The sequence below is a fragment of the Hydra vulgaris genome, chromosome 08, assembly GCF_038396675.1.
Source record: "Hydra vulgaris chromosome 08, alternate assembly HydraT2T_AEP".
Lineage (NCBI taxonomy): Eukaryota > Metazoa > Cnidaria > Hydrozoa > Anthoathecata > Hydridae > Hydra > Hydra vulgaris.
The window spans coordinates 68,505,973-68,514,473 of NC_088927.1; positions in this window are offsets into that span (position 1 = coordinate 68,505,973).

Sequence of the window (8,501 nt, forward strand, 5' to 3'; positions counted from 1 at the left end):
TTAAAGATGCTTTGAATAAAATTTACGAAAATAATTTTCAGAAGCCTGCAACAAAAGTTGAAGCTAAGGGGTTGTTAAATGAGTTCAAGTTATTGGAAACTGCTATTATGATAGCATTTTGGAGTGAAATACTAGAAACCATAAATAAAACTAATATATCGCTTCAAAAAATTGATATTACAATTGAATACATTCTTACATTATTTGCTTCTTTAGAAAAATTTGTACAATCAAAACGAAATATAAACTCATTTAACCTTTACAAATCAGATGGTATAAAATTATCTGGCTGTGATAAATACAAACGGATACGGAAAAGAAAAAGACAGTTCGACGAAAGTACGTCGGAAGAAGTACAACTTGATGCAAATGACGAATTCCGCTCAACACATATTATGCTATTATTGATGAAATTCTAGCAGAAGTACAAAAGAGAAAATTCGCATATGATAACATTTATTCAACATTTGAGTTTCTAATTAACTTAAAAAATATAAATGAAGACTTAATTAGAAATAATGCTGCAAAGTTGTGCGAAATATATCAGAATGATTTAGAAAATAACTTTATTGAAGAATGTCTACATTTTAAACATCTGAATTTATTGGAAACTACCGAAAATATATCTACCGCAGAACTAAGTTTAAAGACAATAATCGAGTTAAAAATTGAAGTGGCGAAATATCAGTTTCAGCAATCAAAAGAATAAAAAACTACCTACGATCTTCTTTGAGAAAGTGCAAACTCAATGATTTAAGTATTTTATTCATTGAGAGAGATTTATTTAATAATTTAAACACTAGTGATACAATTGGTCAGTACTAGTGATGCTATTGGTTAGTACTAGTGATGCTTTTGGTCAGTACTAGTGATGCTATTGGTCAGTTTGCCAGAGAAAAAGCTAGAAAAATAAATATATAAGTTACATTTGTTTATATTAAGGTTTGTTTTTGTTCTTACATGTTTTTTGATTTAATTAAATTTCATTTTTGTTTAGTATAAAAGTAATAAATAGTTTTTTTCTAGTTCTGACACTTTTGTATAACTTTTCTGGAGACACCGCTCCCATTTGCCATTCTGTCTATTTTCTCAGGAAGAGGGGCGCATTATTTTTATTTGCCCACGGGCACCGAATCTCTTAAGGCGGCTCTGAATCACCTTATGATAAATTCTAATTAAACAATTTGTTTCCTTTGTTTTCCATCTTCTTATATTTTCACATGTTTCATACATTAACTCACTAGGTGCAAAGGTGACTACACCAAGTTGCCTACACCAAGTTGCTTTAAATAGCTGACCTACAAAGCTGCCCACTAAGTTGCTTTAAACAACTAACCTACAAAGTTTTGAACTACATTAACTGTCATAATAGAATGCTCACAAAAATTTTGAAAGAAAAACAAAACAATTTGCAAATAATGTAATTGTTACCACATAAGCACACAGCATTATAGTGAGGATTTTATATCATAGTTTTCCTTCTCCTTGGTGATATTTTTATCTTTGCTGCAGAAACCTTCACCTACCCCAAATTATATTTAACATATTCGGTATAGAACTAAAAGTATGTATAATACAGTATTGTCAAATTAGGTCACTAAAGAATACCTTGTTCTGAAAATTCAACTCAGAATCTAGTTGCATGCTCCAACAAGATATGAAGTAAATGAAATTCTTTTAACAGGGGGCTTTAGTATTTCTGCAATGCCTAAGAAAAAAAGTTCAAACTCTAAATCAGGTGCTGCAATTGACCAAAGTTGAGTGAAACTTGATTTAAGCACTGAGAGATCAAAAAGATAAATAAAATGCAGTTTCAATAGGAATGAAGAAAAAAAACAGATATTCTGTACACTCGCCATACAAAAGATAAATTTAACTATTATTTCTAGTTAAAAAAATAATACATGCATACATAAATATATTTACTCTGTTGGTTAACTTTAAACTTTTCTATAAAAATGACACGTTAGGCGTTTATATTTTAAGTTTAAATAAAAGACCATAAATAGCTTGAAAATTTAATTTAATTTGTTTAACTTAATAAGGGACTGCTTCTATCAAAACCCACAGTGGATGTAGTAAACACTCCTTGCCTGCTCTCCCTAATCTGTCGATGTATACTTTGCTGCATCTACCTCTAACCCTACCCCAGCCCACACCATTAGTAGATGTATGCACACTCCCTGCATGCTCTCCCTAATCAGTCCAGTCTTCACCGTTAAACTAGTATTTTTGCGATCAAGTCTTTTTGCGCTTGCCCACACACCCACAAAAACTTTGGATTGCGCATAAAAACGTGCTTACCAAAAAATAAAAGCGTTTTGTTTTAAATTGCGACAAAAATTTGTTCAACTTTTATGAAAAATGCTCATTTTTACTAGTTTTTTTTTTTTTTAATTATTTTATCTAGTATTTATTCAAAGTATTCTTTTTGGCTTTTTTTATTTTAATTAAATAGCAGAAAAAAACAAATTTTTTAAATCGGGCAGGCTAACTTAAAATTAAATTACAGTAAATCGCAAATGTCTTAACTGTAAACTTTCACTCGTTTGTGGAATTTCCTGACACAATTATAAAAAGAATTTTTAGAAATATTTAGAAATGATTACTTAAGTTTTTTTAAAAAAATATTTTTTAAAAGGGGAATTATTACGATATAACGTCTGTTCACAAAAAATCCGGAATGAAAAATTGTTCTTAATTGAATACAAAATTAATCGATTTTTGACAAAAATGTTAACTAAAATGAGTGACTGGACATAGTTAACTATTTTATAACCGAAAGTGGTCCTAAATCAGCGGCTTTTCGAACTTTAGTTTTGACTGAATCCATTAGGTTGAAAAAGTAGTCTGGATCAAACTCTTTCAACTTTAATCGAATTCTATTCTTAAGGTGGTCAAGATTTTTCGCAGTAAATCCATTTCCATAAACTTTTGCTTTTAAATGTGCCCAAAAATTTTCAATTGGCCTTAACTGCGGTACATTTGGGGGGTTATCTTTAGCGTCGACAAAGTTAATACCTAAAGTGTTGTAAGTTTCTAATGTGTGTTTTGCATAATGACATCTCGCTCCGTCAGGCCAAAATAAAATTTTCATGTTTTGATGCTTGGAATTTATAAATGGAAGAAGTCTTTTTGTAATACATTCTTTAGAATAAGTTTTTGCATCCAGTGCACAGTTTTTTACAGCAAAATAAGGCGATGAATGACCAAAACCACTGATTGCAATCCAAACGAGAACTTTCTCGTCAAACTTTTTTTTGAAGTTGAGCTTAATGTTAGGATCAGTTTGAGAACTATCCTTTGTATAGTAGCCAGAGTTTTGTGAACAATTTGCACCATTTACACAGAAATAAGATTCATCGTCCATGATGATTTCAAACTCATTTGATGGCTTGAAAAAAGTTTTAGAAAGTTTTAATAAGTTTTTCTTTTGTTTAATTTCTTGCTTTTCTGTTGTTTTTGGTGCATTTTTTTTTTGGTATACTTTAGTCCATGCATACTTAATAATCTATTTACGTATGAAACGCTTATCTTATATTTTAGTGCCAATTTTCTTTGCGAAATCCCGATTCTCTCTTCTGCTCTTGCAATCATGGACTCTCTCTTTTCTGGTGTAATTTTAAAAGGTTTTCTGCCGCAACAGATTTTTCTATTCATTGGCAAATTATTTTCAGACCTTTTAACTATGTAATAAATTGTAGATTTAGCGATTCCCATTTTCTTAAAATGATCCACTGTAAATTTCTTTCCACTGTTTATGTTTTGTTTATAAAAATTTCCAATCACATTTCTAACATCGTTCTCTTTTAGATGCTCCATGTTTATTTGAATTAATTATTTAAACTCAATTTTGCCACAAAATGAAACTGTTGTTGTTGACCGATTAAATTTAAAAATTTCGAATCGAAAATTCGAAGTTTAGAACAATTTGTGTACATTTGAAATCAGTCCGGATTTTTTGTGAACAGACGTTATATATATATATATATATACTATTATCATGATATATATATATATATATATATATATATATATATATATATATATATATATATATATATATATATATATATATATATATATATATATATGTATATATATATATATATATATATATATATATATATATATATATATATATATATATATATATGCATATATATATATGTATATATATATATATATGTACATTATCATTTGAATGATAATGATACATTATCATTTGAAGATTTATCTTCAAATGTTAACACTGCCCAACAGTGATTTTGTATCGGAACCAAAATTAGTTATTTCTTATGCATTTCCATTTGCTGAATTCGAAAATGACATTAAAAATGACATATTAGCTCTAGTTTAAGAAATAAAAGCAAAAATTTTCTCTCAAGGCAAGGGTTGAATTAAGTGATCGCGAAATGAAAAATCCGGAAAAATATCTGGTCTTCAAAATGTTAGTTTATGCAAAACCGTGTACTTTGTTTTTAAGGGCGAATCAACTTAAATTTGTTAGCGAAAAAGTTATAAAGTATAAAATAACAAACTTACGACTACAAAAGTAATAACACTCTAGTAACTTCATTATAAAAGTAATAACACTATATAAGTGTAATACTTTTACAACGAACTTATAACTTTTATAATTCATTCTTAGTTCAAACAACATAAGTAATCCCAATTTTTAATTGAAGTAGAAAAGCATCTAGAAAAATAGAGTGGATATTTAAATAATATTTATAACGTATTAAACTTAAACAACTTCATAAAAACGCACTTTATAAAAAGTTTAGCATTACGAAAAAAGCTTCTAATGGTCCGTAAAAGCGCGTGGTTATTTTTAAAATCAACCAAAAAAAACTTTTTATTGGTTTATTTTTAAATTAGCGCGCGTTTTTTCGGACTGTTCGTAACGTTTCATGATGCTAAATCCTTTTATAAAGTATGTTTTTATAAAGTTGTTTAAGTGTATTGTAGAAGTTCATGAAGTTTTTAATAATATTTAATTATCCACTTCATTTTTTCAGATGTTTTTTTACTTTGATTAAAGTTTGGAATTACTAATGTTGTTTGAACAATGAATGAACTTTAAAAGTTATAAGTGCTTTATAAAAATAATAATACTATTATAGTTTTATTACTTATATAATGCAGTTAGTGACTGGAGTGTTATTACATTTGTAATCGTAAGTTTATTGTTTTGCTTTGTTTTGTTTTTTATAACTTTTTCGCTAACAATAATTTGCTCCTTAAAAACAAAGTAAACGGCTTGCATAAACTAAAATTTTAAAGACCAGATATTTTTCCAGATTTTGTAAATCGCGATCGCTTATTCAACCATTGCAAGGGTAGAAATTTTCATTTTTTTTTATAAAAAATTTTTGTTTTTGACTATCCAAAATGTTTTGTTCATGTTTAAAACTTGTGATACTAGTTATGTGTGTTTGCTAAAGTTTCTGGTCTAATCTATTCTTAGTTTTTTTTTTTTTTATTTACTAGTGCAAAATTTTACAAATCATTCAGATAATTTACCAGTTCCTACTCCACCACAAAGTTGTGAGTTAGAAGCAGAAAATGAAGTAGAAATAGAAGAAAACAAGCCTTCCACATCAGATGATCCTGATTTTGTGTTAACAGATGTTGTGCCACACAGATTGAGTCAAGCAGAATTAAGTGATCTTGTTCGAGATCTTAACTTGTCACAGGAAAAGGCAGAACTTCTAGGGTCAAGACTAAAGCAGTGGAATCTTCTCCAACTTGTTGTCAAGGTTTCACATTACAGAAAACGGCAGCAGAATCTGCTTTCTTTTTTTGAGAAAAAAAATAATCTTGTTGTTTGCATTGATGTTTTTGGATTAATGCATTGTCTTAATTTGAACTATGATCCAATTGAACGGAGATTATTCATAGACTCATCTAAGCTAAGCTTGAAAGCTGTATTACGGCACAATGGAAACCGTCTTCCTTCTTTTCCTATTGGCCATGCAGTTCACAAGAAAGAGACTTATATAAACATAAAAGTTCTCCTCAACTCAATTAATTACAATAAACACAAATGGAAAATTTGTGGTGATCTAAAAGTCATTGCTATACTTTTAGGAATGCAATTAGGGTATACTAAATACTGCTGCTTTTTGTGTATGTGGGACAGTAGAGACAGAAGTTCACATTATATAAAAGATGACTGGTCTGCAAGAAATCTCAACACAGAAGAAAAAAATGTTATTGCTGAACCACTTGTGGATCCAAAAGATGTTCTTCTTCCACCATTACATATTAAGTTGGGTTTGATGAAAAATTTCATCAAAGGTATGAACAAAGAAGGACATGCTTTTAGGTATTTAAGAAATAAGTTTCCAAAAATAAGTGATGCAAAAGTTAAAGAAGGTATTTTTGTTGGGCCACAAATCTTATAAAGGATCCTGCATTTGACGAAGTTTTGAAGGCGCCCGAAAAAGAAACTTGGGAAGCTCTTAAGGGAGTGATTAGTGGATTTTTAGGCAACAAACGAGATTATAACTACATTCAATTGGTAGCAGTACTTCTGCAAAAATATCATCAACTTGGATGTAACATGTCCCTCAAGATTCATTTCCTCCACTCACATCTAGACTTCTTCACCCCCCCCCCCCCCCAATTGTAGAGCTGTTAGTGATGAACATGGGGAAAGGTTTCACCAAGTTATTTCTGTAATGGAAAAAAGATATCAGGTTCGTTGAAATGAGGCCATGCTTGCAGATTACTGTTGATTTGTGTGTAGGGATGCTCCAGAACTAGTTTACAAAAGGAAAGCAAAAAGATCACGATTTTGTGACGATACCCCATAAGCATCTTTAACCCTATTAACTTGATGATCATGATTTCTTTGTTTAAAACTATTAGAATATATCTGTAATAAAAAAAAACCAAATGTATTTTAAATGTTATTAGAATATGTAAATTATATGTCATATTGCTCTGTTGCAAATTAAGTGAAATAAAAATTAATTGCTATTGTATATCTCAGAAACTAGAGCTAATAAAAAATTTTCGTTGTCATATTCTTTTTTCTCAGCCCGAAATTAGTATAATTTGAATAGAATTGCTTGAGATACAAAAAAAAAATATTTTTTTGTTGCCCAGTGTAATGTAACCCCAAGGAAGGAAGGAACGAAGGAAGGAACGAAGGAGGCGTGAGCTTCTTAGTTAAATGCTCACTGCGGTGCTCTGTGACGAGACCATTAGGTTTTCTTTGGGCACCTAATTAACAAAGTTAAAAAAAGATACTTGATGATAAAAGATGCACCTATAGTATCACTTACGGGGACAGATTTTATAAAAAAACGAATATATACGGAGACATTAGCATTATTGGGGACATTGTAGTGTACCCATTAATTTTTTGTCCCCAAAAGCATTGCTTTTTTGTAAAAAAAATGTCCTCGTAAGCATATTTTATAGAGAATGAAAAGTACATACATCGACTATCAAACAGCCTGACTTGCAGCGGAGCGCTTTTACATCGACTGACGGTTTGGTTCGGGTAAGCATCAAGGTCAGGCTTAGGGTTATGGTTACGGAAATGTTTAAACATGGTTATATTACTATAATTAATCGTTTTCGTAAATAGATAAAAATAAAAATGCAATATAATATATGATAAATAAATAAATAAAAGTAACGAAAATAAATATAAAAAACAAATTTTTATGATAAAAAAATGAATTCAAATATGTACAAATAAAAATATGATAAAAATTAAAAAATAATTATAGTTATGATAAAAATAGTATAGAAAAAGAAAAAAAAAAAACGGGAGCGAAATAAATAAGTCCCTGTTAGCGCCGACTAGGAGTGTCTGTATATATATATATATATATATATATATATATATATATATATATATATATATATATATATATATATATATATATATATACTATTGTTCAGTACTACTTTTAGTAAGAGTAAGACCGTATTATATGTTATTCGCCATTTGTTCAAATAAAAGATTTTGAGTGCATACACAGGTTTTTTGTTAGGTAAAAGAGTTCAAATATGAAAGAAAGTTAAAGAAGCGCCTAGTGGCATCCAGATATATGAAATTATTAAAGCAAACATATATAAGCATAAAAATATCTGGGTATAAAAGCAAGATGTAGCAATAAAAATATTTGTTTAATTAAAAGCAATATTACGCATATTTAAAATTGCTGTAAATATATTAATTACCAAGTTTAGTCTAACTACTTTTAAAACCCAGATAATAAATAGAGTTGTGATACAACTTTTAAAAAAGCGCAGTACGTTATGTAAAAGTTATTTATTTCCATCGATATTTTAAATATCATTTTTGCCTTTATAATTTTTTTCTTTCTGACTTACATTCGCATTTACTTCAATCAAATCATTAAGTTTCCAGTGAAAGTAAACCGTTTTAAATTCCTTTATCTATCTAAAAGTTTAAAACCATTATGACATCAAAAATCTGACTATTGTTTTTATACTTTTGACCAGTCCTTGACCCA